At 44.7% G+C, this 16,220-nt stretch overlaps 1 protein-coding gene across 2 annotated transcripts in view; it reads right to left on the minus strand.

Moving 5' to 3' along the window:
* Positions 1 to 16,220, minus strand: part of DOCK2 (dedicator of cytokinesis 2) — a 2,042,522-nt gene that overhangs the window by 928,150 nt on the left and 1,098,152 nt on the right. The window lies entirely within an intron of this gene.

A 16,220-nucleotide genomic window follows, 5' to 3' on the forward strand; every position in this document is an offset into this window, starting at 1 on the left:
ACTTTAGAGAAGAATTTACCGTCAGGTGATATTTTCATATTTTCAACATGCAGAAATAAATTAGTTGCAACGAATTCCAAATATCACCTGCAATATACATATCACGATTTCCTAAATAATCTCCTTACTATGTAGTGGTGTTAATGTTTGTCTTACATATATTGGGTACTATCATAGATTTTGAAATACAATTTAGAAGTTATACATTACAATTCGTTGTACACATTCTACTAATTTGCAATAAGATTGAACAATAACAAAAATTGTTTCCTATATTCAGAATTATTCAGCATCATCAGAACATGTGATTTAGTTGAACCACATTCAAAATTAAATTAGTTTGCATAGAACATTGGATTTGCTCGATAATGGCTGCAGATGGAAAAAAGACCATTAAAGGATTTTTGTACATAAGAAATCGAAATTACGAGATAATCAATGAGTGGATAGTTGAAAGTGCACAGTACCACTATCAGAAAAAAGTTACGGTTGCACTTATTCCTCTATATTCTGTGCTTGTGATTGTTAATCAATTTAAGAAAAACAACACCCAAGCACATGAACAATATGACATTTTTGATACCCACAGAAGACATCTCAAAGAGTTACCCAGTGTTCCAGCTAAAAGAATCTGGATGCACAAATACTTTCTTATTGGCAAGCCTTTGAAAAGTTTCACAACATGGGCTATTTTTAGAGTTTAGGAATGTAAGACTTTTCTGCAATTACTTTTCATATAAAAGTAATTTTCACACCCTGGAGAGGCAATCTTACCCTTAACCAAACTAAGCCAAGATGAAAAATAAGTCGGTCTTTAGAGTTTAGCTTTTGTGGAGTTATTCTATGCATTATAGTAAATGTATACAGGTTTTGGTTGCTTATGCTTATGACCACAATTTCGGTGGTAGAGCTAGGGATCGCACCGAGATACCGCTAGGATCGTTAATTGCACCTTGACTACGGGTACTATCGGTTTTAAAATACTTAACCTGATGACTTTAAAAAAAATGTATTAACCTGCCTATATTTCACAAACTGCCAGTTGCACTCACCCGCATCACCGGTGGTGGCACGTAGGAACCGACCCCCGGCAGGAGCTGTGTTCAATGCTCGGCGGGCAGGAAGGCCGTGTGCACCACTTCCGGTTAGCGCTTCAGACGCCCGGGGCAGCCCTCTAGTTGCTGCACCCGGCGTCAGAGGAGGCGAATAAAAATGCAATCCCTGACGCGACTGCATGAGGCTGACCACAATTTCAGTGGCAGAGCTAGGGATCACACCGAGATACTGCTAAGATCGTTAATTGCACCTTGACTACATGTACTATCAGTTTCAAAATACTTTTCTGTTGCACTCACCCACATCACTGGTGGTGGCACGTAGGAACCGACCCCCGGCACGAGCTGTGTTCAATGCTCGGCTGGCAGGAAGGCCTTGTGCACCACTTCCGGTTAGCGCTTCAGACGCCCGGGGCAGTGCTCTAGTTGCTGCACCCGGCGTCGGAGGAGGCAAATAAACCATGCACATGACGCGAACGCGCAGCGGACGCGTGCAGCGATTCCACCAAAGGCAAGCCCATCTGTGCCCGTCCGCACCCGGACAGGGCCCGGGCCGGAACCCCTGCTCCTCCCACGCCAGAGCTCCTTAGCTATTCCAGGGCACGTCTGAGAAAAGCTCAACAAGCCCCCAAAGACTAACTGTCTCCACTCCCTGATAGCGGATAATCCCAATCTAAAATGCCCCCACTGTCCCTTTACGCCACCCCTTCACATGCACCCTGCCCCCTCATCAAACCCAGGCCTTAATATCTACAGTTTAAATTGCAGATCCCTCCCTAAACATTCAATGGAAATCTTGCTCTTCCTAGAAGACCGCTCCCCGGAGCTGCTTTTTTTAACTGAAACGTGGCTTAATGACAGCAGTGATCCAGATATAGTACAGACTTTGGTGCAGGGATACATGATTCAGAGATTAGATAGATCCTCAGGTAGAGGCGGAGGAATTGCAATTATCTATAAGGACCATCTCACATGTCGCCTCCTCAGCAGTCCTCTGCTGAATTGCGAAAATGTCCACTTCTCTATACAATTTACCCCCATCCTCTCTCTCTCAGGAATCCTGATATACCGCCCCCCGGGGACAGTAGACGCCTTTTGTAGCTCCCTGGTAGAAAATGCCATCCATCTAGCCAGCTTGTCTGCAAACTTTATGCTTCTGGGGGATTTTAACCTCCACTTCGATGACCCTAGGGCCTCAGTTGCAGCCGAATTAGCTAAAGACCTCCCGTCCATTCAGCTGGAGCAGAAAGCCCCTTTCCCCACTCACTCTCAGGGTCACTGCCTTGGCTCTCTGTTCTCAAATGTGGAAACTCTCCCTGGATACAACCCTATCCCTATCCCCTGGTCTGATCATCACCTGGTCCCTCTCTCCTGGTTTCCTCATTTCCCTGCCCCCGGCGCCTCCACCCCGCACTCTTGTCCGCCCCTGGTCCAAGCTCTCCCAGGAGCAATGGATCCACGAATTAGGTAAAAATACACCATTTCTCATCCCCTGTCAGGTGACAATGTACAATAACTTCTGCAGTTGGATAGGTGACTCCCTGAACACTGTCGTCCCTAAAGTCAAGATCTCCAAAAAGCGTGGCTCTACCAGCTCACCTTGGTACTCAGCCGAACTGCGCATCCTGAAACAGAGGTGTCAAATGTTAGAGAGAAAATGGAGTAAAGACTTTGCAGCTGAAAGCAAGCGCTCCTATAGGGATGCTATACGCAGTTATAGAGAAGAGATGAGGACAGCCCAGGCAACCTTCTACGAGATCAAAACAGAACATGCTGCTAACTCCCCCAAAGAGATGTTTGCTATTATAAAAAAACTTCTCAAACCTCCAGCCCCCCTTATCCCGGCGGACCCCCTTGAAACTCGTTGTGAAAATCAAGTGGAGTTCTTTGACACCAAAATCCAGAACATCTAAACACCCTTCCTCCACCGGACCTGTCAGTAGATAGGCTCACGGTCGCCCCACCTCCCGCCGCATGTCACCTGGACCATTTCCCCCCCTCTCCTTGGAGACCACCCTTTCACTTCTGCCCACTGTGAAAAGCGGATCACCTAGAGACCCGGCGCCCATGAACGTCTTAGCCAAAATAGCCTCCACTATTGGTCCGACAATTACTTACATGATCAATACCTCGCTCGGCTCAGGCATCGTCCCCCACTCTGGAAGGAAGCAATGGTTAAAACCCTTCTTAAAAAGCCTCATCTCGACCCTGCAGATCTGGGCAAATACCGCCCTATATCTCACTTACCAGGAATCTCTAAAATCACTGAGAAACATGTAAACCATGCCCTTTCCGAGTTCCTTGAGACCCCCAACGTGCTTCACCCCTCGCAAACTGGTTTCTGCCCCAGACAGAGCACAGAAACTGCTCTCCTAGCGGTCGCCGGGGAAAGCAGGAAACTGCTTGATGCCGGAGGCGCAGCAGCAATAATCCTACTGGACCTGAGCGCAGCCTTCGACACGGTGAATCACCAGGTCCTAATTCATCGCCTGGGCAAGGTTGGAGTGTCAGGCTCTGCCCTGAGCTGGCTGCGCTCCTTCTTGAAAGACCGCACGTTCTAGATCTTTGAATATGGCGTAAGTTCCAAATCCTGGCCCCTCCAGTGTGGTTTCCCTCAGGGTTCGTCGCTAAGCCCGACACTTTTTAACGTTTATATGGTCCCCCTGGCATCCATTGTAGCACCTTTTGGGATCCATATAGTTACCTATGCTGACGACACCCAACTGGTCGTAGCCCTAAATCAAACCGCCCCCCACACCATGACCTTGAATGCCTGTCTTACGGAGGTAGTAAACTGGATGGGTTGCTCCCAACTGAAACTGAACGGGAGTAAGACGGAAATCATGACCCTGGGTAACTTTGACAATGCCGCCCTCAGAACCATCTGGCCCGCTTGCATGGGTCCAGTCCCATCTCCTAAACCCGAAATAAAGAGCATGGGCGTCTGGCTGGATCACAATCGACGTTCCAAGCGCAAGCTAGCAAGACAGTGGCAACCTGCTTTTACCTCATCAGAATGGCGAGGAAAGTGCTCCCCCTGCTCCCCCTCCAAGACAAGAAAACCATGATCCAGTCCATACTGCTCGCTAGACTGGATTATGGCAATGCGCTCTACCTAGGCTCCCCGCCTTCCTAATTAACAAACTAGAGATCATCCAGAACTACGCAGCCAGCATGCTGACGGGAATGCCAAAACTGTCCTCTGCCAAACCTGCCCTGCGTCTCTTACACTGGCTGCCAGTAAGAGAGCGAATCAGCTTCAAATCCCTTTGCATTGTCCACAAATCACTCATGGGGCTAGGCCCTCCCCTGGTCCTACCCATGGTGCAGCCTTATAAAGCTAGGAGACATCTGCGCTGGGATGACCTCCACCTCATCACAATCCCCAGAATTAAACATGCCAGAAGTGGGGGCAGGCTTTTGTCTCTGAATGCAGGCAGACTTTGGAATTCTCTGCCTTTCCACCTCTGGACCGAACCCAGTCACCGCTCTTTTAGGAAACAGCTAAAAACCTTACTATTTCCCTAAAGCACCCTCTCGTTCTGTCATCCGGACCATTATGTCATTCTCAGCGCTGGGAAGCCTCCGGGTAGCCATGCAGTTTATAAATGCCCTTTTCATTTCATTTCATTTCATTATGCTTATCTTTTGATGAGCATTTCTATTCAGAATGGTACTGTAGAGGAAAACAACTTTAACACCCTAACCTAAAATGCCATTTGAACATTTTACTTTAACCTAGGTTTAATTTGGATTGAAAATTAAACAAAAAAATTAACAAAAGCAATAAAAGTAATTCCTCAGCATTACACCAAGTGCAGGAACTAGATATTTTAGAGTGCAAAAGCTTGCAAGACAGTTGAACAACCATACTCTTATGAGCGTTAGTATTCACCGTCTTTCCCATGACACATTCCCATCCTTAATTCAATCAAAAATGTACTTCAAATGAAGGCAATAATAAATATATATCTAAGTTTGGTATACAACTTGGTATGCTGCAGAAAAATTCACATAGTTGGTGGGGCAGACGACTTTCCCCACAGGCAAATATATTTTTCCTTTGGGGAAACATATTATCATAGGTACGATGTGCATTTATGTATCAGTGAATGCTTATGCAGGTGACTATTCCAGGAAAGCTGTGACATTGGCAGGTCATCTGTAGTACCCCTGGCTGGAATTGTTAAGACAATTCTTAAGAATGTGCAAGTTCTCTCCAAGCGTAAGTGTAATGGTGTAGGTGGAGAAGTGTGGCTCACTGGTTAGAGGAGGCAGACCCTGATGCAGAGGTCAGACCCGAAACCAGGGTTCAATTCCCGACACGGCAGGGTCTTGAGCTCAAAATGTCCACGGACACGATAATTCTCGCCTCGGTGCCTACTCGAATCATGGGTTCACACTCTGCAACTCTAGGCAATAGCTTGCTTAATCTCCACTATGGCCCCACTGCGATGAGATGCCTGGTCTTCACCTTGGGGATGCCCAGTAGGGGTTATCTCACAGGGAAAGCCAGGACGGGTTCCCAAAGCAAGCGCTAAGAGACCTGTCGGTGATTTGGCGCTATATAAATCGAAATTAACATAACAAAATGCTGAGTTGAAATTTACGAAGTATTTTGAGAATTAGACCCTTTTGATTTATTGCAAATTACATCTCATCCACATGTACGTATTGTTAATGTTAAATAGGTATGTATGCAACACGTTTGTACTAAAGTCATAAGCTTCTCATAGATGTGGGAAAGTGAAAAAACATTGCATAGTTGTGACATTTTCCATAGCCTTTGCAGATATTTCCATTTCAAGGAACTTGGAACAACTTCACTTCCTGCATGACTGAAGTGGCAATCTGGATGAAGCCCAACTAACTCAAACTGAACACTGACAAGACAGAGGTTGTGGTCTTCAGAAAAGATGCCTCACAGGGGATACCACCTGGTGTCCTACAGACCTTGGTCCAACCCCCAAACCAGCCCACAAACAAGAAAGCTTGGCACTATCATTGACAACGGCTGGATCTGGCCCTTTCTCCAGGGTCACCCCCAAAGATTTTGCCTTTTTCCTCCCTTTTTACTGAATTCTATTTTGTTGGCTTTAGGGCTCTGGGCACTTACCCACTCCTAACCATGTGCTACAGTGTATGTGATCTGTCCCTAAAGCATGGTAACACTGGCGTATCCACCATTAGTTTATTTAATTTACCTATAAGTCCCTAGTAAAGTGCCCTACCTGTGCCCAGGGCCTGTAAATTAAATGCTACTAGTGGGTCTTCAGCACGTATTGTGCCACCTACTTTAGTAGCCCTTTAGACATCTCTCAGGCCTGCCACTACAGAGTCTATATGTGTGGTTTTAAACTATTATTTTGACCTGGAAGGTTAGACCACTTGCCAGGCTCAAACTTTCCTTTTTAATAATTATAATGAGCCCTAAGGTAGGCCCTGGACATCCTCAAAGACAAGGTGCAGTGCATTTAAAAATTAGGACATGTACTTTTAGGTTTTACTTGTCCTGGAATGGGAAAAAACACTTACATTTGTTTTTCACTGCTGCAATGACTATCTCTCCCATAGTTCAAGTTCAAGTTTATTAGCATAATTAATTAAAATCATTACAAGCCAATAAAACTGGTAATAACGCCATTATATAAACACAAAATTGCAATAATTTCCTGTGCAGATGGCTTGTACAAACATGGGGTTTAGCAGTTTTAATTTTTATAAATGAAGCAGTTCAATCGTGACTAAAGTGCAAATGCTCTTTTAAGATCAAGTCTTGAATAGGATCCACCTAGCTGAGTTATTCCTCAATGATGATAAATTGTTGTAATTATTCTTTCACTTATTCCATTTCTTTAGAAGTTGCAATACGGAGAAGATTTCCCTTTGTGGCCGATGATTTACCCCAGGACTTCTTCTCTTCTAAGAGTACAAGTGCCTTTTGCAAACACAGAGGCTAGCAATTAAAATGTTTATTAATGAAGCGGCTCAGCCATGACTAAAGTGTGAATGCTCTGTAGTGTTCAACATTCATATATTCCCCCAATGATGATTTTAAAATGTTACCCCCTACAGACAAGGGGGATTGAGGAGCCGCTTAGCCAGGTAATTACCGCTTGCCTGCAGGAGTGAATTTTCAAGTCTATAAATATGGATTTCAAACATTTTTTCATTTGCCATGGGCCCCAGGCACACACAAAAAATGTGTACTAGTGATTCTTGCTTGTATCTACAGAGGTGACACTCTTGGTTTTGCAACTGATCTTTCCAAGTAGGGATAAGATCTTTGGTCTCCCAAATACCAAAACAGAATAGCACGAACAGGTGCTTAATAGCCAATGTAAAATGTATTGAAAGATACTCCTGGGGCTGCAATTTTTTGAATGAGTTAATCATTGTACATGTGTGATATCTTCGTGTGCAGGTATTTTTATCCATTGTTTGAGACAAAAGATTAGTTGAAGCATGTATTGCTTGATAAAATGTAGATTTTCCAATGCTTGCACTCCAAGCTTCTTCCACTCCTAAATCCTCAATAGCCTGGTTTAGCTGGAATCCCCAGGAGCCTTTTGCGCTGATCTGTACTTGCTTATCAATTTTCTGCCACTTCTCTCCCATAGATTAACATTAGGATAACATTATTACATTTCATAATTGTAATTTCCAAATGGGAAAGAAATAGATATATTGAGTTTGCCATCTCTGTGCCCTGTCTCCTCACAATAGGCCTAATGACAATGTATTGTCACTCAAGTCAGTGTGGATCCAGGACAGAGGAGGAAGTGGATTCCCTGCACTTCAAAGCCCCTGTTTAGAAGCTTCTCCTACCTTCCAGAACTAGGGCACCGAACTATAAATACTGGACCTCAGACACCACCACTTCATTACACTTCTTGACCTGTGGGTACTCTGTCAAGAAGAATGACTGCTGTTCTGTTACAAGAACTGCCACACTGCTGGACTGGTACTCTGTGTGACTCCTGCTTTGCTGTGCTGACTTGCTACCTGCTGCCCTCTTGCCTTGGAGTGAGAGGGGCTGGACCTGCATCTTTCTAACCCAGAACCAAAGTGGCTTGCCTGGTTGGCTACTGTTCTGATTGCTCAGGGACATTAAAGACTTCCAACCACCCTGCTACAGCACCTGGACTCTGCCATCTGTGAGCCTTGCCCTGCCAAGTGCTGCCAATCCAGTCCTGGGCCGTTTAAATTGGATAGAAAGTGCCTGTAGAACACTTATGCATTGCTTGGCTCCACCTCGCTTCTTTGTCGACATAACTAGGATTAAGTACTTTTGTTCTTCCGGCCTGTATCTGTTCCTGTATCTGGCCCATGCTCCATTGCTGTGGCCTGAACGCTTGACTTTGTGCCCACCCAGCGCGACCAGAAAACCCACATAAGCTCTTATTGCTTCTAAGCTCTATTTTGCTCCTACGCTCTATTTTGCAGTTTGCAAAAAATCATAACTGGAGTTCTACTTATTTGATTTTTGTTGTTTTGTTCTTTACATTAAGCTCTATTTTACTAGCCTGGTCAGGATAATATTTGTGTGGTGTTTTCACAGTTTTATTGTTTTAAGTGTTGCACAAATACTTTAAACATTGTCTCTTAAGTTAAGCCTGACCGCTCTGTGCCAAGCTACCAGAGTGTGAGCACAGTTAATTTAGGGTGTTTATCTAAGTTACCCTGACTAGGATTGTGGATCCTGCTTCTCGGTTAACCAGAAACCCAATTTCTGACAACAGCAAACTGAACATATTTGCTCATGTGAATGGAGTCACCAGGTCCTGTTTTCACACCCTGACGATGCTGAGAAAGATCTACAAGTAGCTACCGAAAAAAAACAGGAAGGCCGTCATCAAAGCCCTCATAGCCAGCAGACTGGGCTATGGCAACTCCCTCTACATAGACGTCAACAAACATCTCATGAAGAGACTACAGTCTATCCAGAACGCAGCAGCCAGACTTGTCCTCAACCTCCAACGCCAGACTCTCATCACACCACAAATGAGGCTTCACTGGATCCCAATACACAAGCACGCACAACTCAAGCTCCTCACCCACACATACAAGGTACTTCATAGCTCAGTTCCAGCCTTCTGAAACAGCTGCATACATTTCCACCAACCCACCAAGCACCTTCACTCAGCCTGACATTTTACTAGCACACATCCTACTCATCCACCAAAGCCGCCCTAGAGGGTGAGTATTCTCACAGGTCACTCCTAAAGCATCAAATGACCTCCCACTCCAAATCAGAGCCTCCTCATCTCTTCTGGAATTCCACAAGATTCTGAAGAACTTGATTTTTTAGCAAGTCCCCCTCCAGAGGCTATTCTCATACACCTGTGAAGTGCCCTGATACCCGCATGGGTGATGGTGTGCTATACAAATACACAGGAGATCTGTGGCTGCCATAATTTGTGTTTTTGCATTGGTTTCCCTGGCTATCAATATCATCCTACAATAGTAACTGTGAGGTGAATAGCATTGGCTGCCATAACATATGTGACTATAGTAGAACAGAGAAGTTCAATGTGCATCTTTCAATGTGAAGGTTGACTACAGCTCCATCTTTCTAATGGATGGGTGAGGAACTCAATTATCTTTTGTATTCTTTATCCACGGAAGTGCCTGGGTACATTGCATTCTAAAGCCATGACAGACTGACCGGAAATGAAATCAACCTATAAAAGAGGCGCATACCTTCAATTACTGCAATCTGAAGAAACTATAACTCGTGCCATCGCCATGGACTGCGTATACCCTCACATATTACATCACTCATGGCATTTTCATTGACTGAATTGATAACAGCGCTAATGACATCTGAACCTACTTCATTTGTGACTGTGCATAACCTTGATCATGGTGATGGTGTGAGTTTAAGTTACTTTAGGACATGAGTTATAGTTACTATAACTATAACCGATGAATTTGTATGGTTTTGTGCATATAAAGTGTGAATGTAACTATAACGTCCCGGTAACCTTTGATTTTTTAGTGAATTTCTAGGTTTTGAAATGTTATTTGCTACCTATATTGTACCTGTAACCTTTGTTTTTTGCAGTGAATTTCATACTTTTTATAACATAAAGAAATATGTAATTCCCATATGTTAATCCAACCTTTAGCCATGCATGCAGGAGGTTGGCCTCAGGGCCAACTCCTTTCATGCAGCCAATCTCACACCACGTATGGCCTTTGGCCGTTCCCGGTGGAGGGTTGGGTGCAGGTCCTGTGGCCAATCCCCCACAGGCATTTAACCAAGGTGTGGGCATGCAGTCCCCCTCCTCAGGCTGTATTTGCCCCAGGGAACCCCAACCCAAGGCCTAACACTTCAATTATGAAGGAGGGGGCATGCACAATGGAAAAGCTAGACACAGATTAACCATCTTGTGTGGCAGGAGATAATGATAGAATAAATGTGAAAATTAACACTATATTCTTTGGTATGGAGATGCCAAGTGAGGTTGCCCACCTTAATTTGCAGAGTCCACCTAGATACTTGCCAAGCCCAGAATAAGGGAAAAACCAATCAGTTTGGACCCTGGTAAAGGGAAAGAGACCTCATCTTAATTGGGGAGTAGTTCTAGAGAGGGCTAGGTATCTCCTACTGTAAGTGGGGTTCAGCCTTCTCAGATTTATGGCTTCTTGGACTTTTACAGTAAAGCAAAAAGGAAGTGCTGCAAAAGGAGGGGAGCACGTAGGCAGGATTTGGCAGGAGCTGTTCTCAATTACATGCCTGGATATACCTCCATTCGAAAAACACTCTGCTGCCATTTTCAGTGATGGCCAGCCACTGCCGGCAGTGGGAATACCAGCAGGGCGGTGACGTGGGGAGGGGGAGGGGCAGGGTGGGGGGTAGTAATGTATGGATTACGGAGTTTTACAGGTAAGTAAACATTTATCGCATTTGGGGATGCAGTGCACTCAACGAAATTCGAATTATTCATTTAAATGTTTACTTACCTGGGAAGCTCCGTAATCCATATATTACTACCCCCCACCTTGCCCCTCCCCCTCCCAGCGTCACTTCCCTGCAGGTACACCCACTGCCGGCCGCGGCTGATGATAGCCAATATTATAAAAGAGGAGTGATTGCTAAAATGGAAATAGTGGCTGGCTAAATGCTGTTCTTTCTCTTGATATTTCTATTCTATTTTTTTTTTGCTGCTTTGATTGGGAACAAATAATGAAGCACATTACTCAAATGATCATGAAAGTGAGTAAAAACTATACAAGAAATTAGGCTAGCTCTGTGTTAGACCTGGCTTTTTCAGCGTTCTTTATTCCCAGACTTTCTGCTTTTTGGCCTCCTGTTTCTCACCTGTTAGTGTTAGTTTTCTGACTCTGGGTGCTAAACCACTGCTGATCAGTGCTAAAGTGCATATTCTCTCCCTGTAAAGTGTGTTTTGGGATTGGCGTTTTCATGATTGGCTTCTTTGACTTACTACTAAGTCCCTAGTACAGTGCACTGTGTGTGCCAAGGTCCTGTAAGTCAAATGCTGCGAGTGAGCATGCAGCACTGATTGTGCCACCCACACAAGCAGCCTTTCAAAGGGGTCTCAGACCTGCCACTGAAGTGTCTGCGTGCAATCTCTACTGTCATGTCGACCTGGCCAGTGCACCCACTTGCCAGACCCTAACCTTCCCATTTATTACATTTGGGTCACCCCTAAGGTAGGTCCAAGATATTCCTGTGGGCAGAGTGCAGTGTATGTGAAAGATAGGACATGTAATGGTGTGTGTGACATGCCCTGATTGTGAAATACAGTGTATTTCGTTTTTCACTAAGGAAAGGCTATCTGTCCGATAGGATAGAATGGGAGTTTATTTATAGCATCTTATAAGTATAACTTCCCATTGGGACAGGGTGGAGAGATGGAGTTTAGTATGCCTTAACTCAGAATATAAGAATGATTATTTTAGTAAAGATGATTTTTATATTGTGTATTGGAAAATACATCTTTTAGAAAGTGGGGATTTTCTTGCTTAGCAATCCTGGGTGCATCTGCTGGTTTGTGGATTGACTGTCTGGCTTTGGAGTGACAGGGGTTAGGTATGTGCATTCTCTCAGACAGCCACTAAGGGGGGGTGAGGTGTGTTCTACCTTTCCTGAATGAGTCAGGGCTGGGCTTAATATACCTGTGCTGCATTTAGAGTAGAGGGAGGAGATTTCCCTGCACCTAAATAAGCCTGGTCTGCCTTACACAATGCCTTCTCCACCTCCTGCCAGGAAGCTCAGCCAGAGATGACAGAACTGGTTTGAACTGAGCACAGAGCCTCTCTGCCAGAGGAGAACAAAGATAAATTGAGTATAAATATTGGGGCCCAGACTCCAGAACTTTAGATTCTGGACTCAAGAGGAACCTCTGCCAAGGAGAAGAGCTGGGAAAACTGAAGGAAGAGTACTGCCCATTTGCTGTGTGGGGTTGGGCAGCAGTGACTGTTTCTGCCAAGAAGTGGACCAAGACTTTGCTGTGTGCTGTGTATCCTGCTTGCAGATCTCCAAGGGTTTGGTGTAGACCTTGCCTCCTGTTCTGAAGTCTCAGGGCCACAAAGACTTCATTTCCTCTGTTCTCTTCCACCTGGAACTGCTTTTTCAGCTGCCTGAGTGGGAATTAGCAACATCGATGCCGGCAAGCGATGTGGCAACCTGCAACAAAGCTGTAGGCAATGCTCGTGAAGTGCATGACGCACTGCCCCGACTCGCTCCTCAGCCCCAACCACACCAGTGCCGGTGATTCGTCGACGCAGAGCCGATACCTGATGTAAGGTGACCTCTCAAATTTATCTACCACACATTGTCGTAACGAACTGATGCCTCGACACCACTGCAATGTCACCTCCCCGGCAACAGTAAGGAACTGACTCCTAACCTCCCTTGTATCATAATAAGGAGCCAAATCCTCACCTCCTATGTGGTAGTAAGGGAACGAAGCTGTCCGGCTCCAACGAACCATCACCTACTCGATGCCATGCACCGTCTTTGCTTTCATCGTTTACAAAGGTATTGTTCTTTGGGGTCCATGAGACTCTGGGTTGAACGCCGTGTGGTCTGCCCCATACTTTGGCATTTACAGCTGTCATGATGACATAATGGCCCATGGTGGAGCTATTTGTTGCTACAAGCTTTCTTTGTGTGAATAACCATTCATGATACCTTGATATATGTAAGGTGGGTTTTTGTAGTTTTGGTCTTATTTGGTTTAGGTAAAGTGTTTTCACTGTGTTTCTGTATGTGTGCACAAATACCTTACACAGTGCTTCTGAGATAAGCCTGTTTGCCCGTGCCAAGCTACCAAGGGGTGAGCAGGGGTTGTCTAAGGGCGTAACTCCCTACTTGGACAAAGGTGCAAACCATTGCCAACAAGAGATACTCTGTAAAATGCTTATATGAAAATTTCAAAAAGTCATCTAATAAAGTCAACTTTTTATAACACCTGTCAAGGTTGTGAAGATCTCTGTCAAATTCCATCATTTTTCCCCAGTAGACCTCTCATCTTTTTATCTTTTTACATACCTTTGCCAATAATATTGTGTTTCACCCTCCTAAATATTAATTTCTACTGCACTGAACACAGATGCACGATTAATGCAGTTCAAATAGAGTGATGTTTTAGGAATTTAACATATTTCGCTGCAATACGCACTGAAAATTAATAGCCGTATTAACATAAGCCAGTAAAATGGCCCCGTCTGTTGAAATATTATTGCTGGGATTTGAAGGTCACACGTTCATATTAAGGCAAGTCAAACTCAGCTTTTCATTGTTTGGAAGTCAATGAACTGAGGATCATTAAAATGGGCAATTTAACACCTAACATTTACAGCACATAAAAAAGAATAAAACTCGTATAATGTACCATATAAAAACAAATTATTATCGTGGAGCTTCTCTTACAGAAACCTGTATAAAGTTTACATTTTATTTGTGTCTTTAAAATTATGCAACGGTATCTCTAAATTATCTATGACTGAAGTTGGACAACAAAAAGAAACACAGGGTATAATTGCGAAGGTACCAACTTTGAAAGTTAAAAATGTTCTCCCTCGGGATTTCTAATAACTTTGGAACGAATATACAATTCAAATAGAATTCACAAATGATCCAACGTGTACTACAAGAAATCAACAATAATCACATCTCCTCGAGTACCACAATCAGCAAAATGTATAAATGTACAATTTTTAAAACGTCACCATTCTGCGCTTGCAATCTAACACAAATGTGTATTTAACTATTTTATTTATCTACAGGGATCACATTTGTGCCTGTTGAAAAACTTCCTCCAAGAGCTGCTCAGGGAGGCAGACACGAAGCTGCTTGTTCTTTTGCTGATTTTACTTGTGAATTGTTTTAAAACTACTTTGAAACAAACCAAAACCTTTTTTATCTTTTTTGGGCGAAAGTAATTGAATTGTTTGGTGTTTTGAGTAATTTTACAGGGGTAAAGTCGGGCAGCATGGTGGGCTCAGCACTTTAACCATGCAGCCTACAACCATAGAGTAACCTAGGTGGTTGGCGCTCTTGTGGTTGGACTCCTCAATATTTAATCACGACAGGGCAACGAGATTGCTTCAGAGAAAGCTGTTTGGTGAATCTGCTTGTTCTTTTACTGATTTTACCGCTTTTACTATTCAATTCTTCTAAAACAAACCAAAAACTTTTTTATCGTTTTGGGGAGAAGGGGATTTAATTGTTTGGTGGTTTTAGTAAATTTACGGGGGGGAAAGTCAGGCTCCACGGGGCACTAAGCACTTTAACCATAGGATCTACAACCATAGAGTAGCCTAGGTGATAGGTGCTTTCGTGTTTGGACTCTTCAGTATTTAATCACAGCAGGGCAGCGGGAGCACAGCAGACATGCACTGCTTGCGCAAACAGAGTGCGTGCCAGTGGTGCACCAAAGGCAAGCCCATCTGCATCCGTTGGTGCCGAAAGGGACCAGGGACGAGGACTCATGCCCATGCTCACCTCCAGACAGTGGTCAATGCCAGGCAACATTTGCTTGACCTTAGAAGGGCTTATAATCCAAAATGTCTCCCCTCTTTCACTTAACTAAGGGCAACAGGGCTTAAAGCAATGTTCTTATAGCGTGTTACCTGTTTTTCCTGCCAATAACTCCCCTCCTCCTAAGGCAGGGTGGAAAATGTTTCTTCTATATTGCTGTTCTCTCCCTTGACATCGGCTGGATTTTTTTTCCTTGTTTGAGGACGTTAAGCCCGATGTTGTTTTTAGGTCTCGCGTGGCGTACTGCGCACATGCGCAGTTGAGCTCACGACATTTTATGTTTTAGGGTGAGTTTCTCTAGCGAGGGTTAAGCTCGCCCCTCTTCTCCATTGGCGGGCCTCCTAAACATTGGCCAGCTATTGGAAAAGAGGTCGCCATGACGTATTGCTTTCTCTTTAAGCTCCGTTCTTTTCAGGCTGGGTTCCTTGCCTTACGTTTGTGCTAAAAGCTTTCTTATCTTCTTTATGGGTCCAGATGGCCCCATAAAGAAGATAAGAAAACTTTCACGCCAGCAGCAAGTCAACCCGAGGCCGTCGTGGGACAGGGCTAAAAGAGAAAATGACACGTCACGGCCAGCGTTTGTTTGGGAAGGTAACGGGAATACCGAGGGCGGTGCAGAATGCAGAAAGTGGGCCCCGAGATTGACAGGTAAATAAGCCAGCTCATTGAAAGAGAGAGCCCTCTGTTTGTCAGGCTTTCAGCGGGTAGATGAGTTTGGAAAAACTTGCAGGTGGCACGTGAGGCTGGAGAAAGACTTGAAAACAAACTCACTCCGAGCCTCCTCCCGCCTCACACAATAGCCTCTCTTTGTCCATTAGTGGACAACCAGAGGCAGCCTCTCGCACCCTACCTCACTAGCTCCGCCCCTCCTGGTCTCGGGGGCTTTGTTCACAGAGGCGCAGACCGACCCTGTAAAGGCGCGCTCCTATTGGCAGACCCTCACCCTCCCCCTCTCCAATTGGGCAGTTCCGGTGTCCATCCCCCGAGGTGGTGCACATTGCCCAGGTAGTCTGCTGCGCTTCAGAGGAGCGTGTTCCCTGTGTTACTCCGAGCTGTACACAGCGCCGCCTCCCTGCGGGTCACAGCTACAACTTCACAAACACAACTGGCAACTACTGACTCGTGAATTGTTTCCACTTTTAGAGCTCTGA

This window comes from Lissotriton helveticus, chromosome 7 (genome assembly GCF_964261635.1).
Source record: "Lissotriton helveticus chromosome 7, aLisHel1.1, whole genome shotgun sequence".
In the NCBI taxonomy this organism is placed as follows: domain Eukaryota; kingdom Metazoa; phylum Chordata; class Amphibia; order Caudata; family Salamandridae; genus Lissotriton; species Lissotriton helveticus.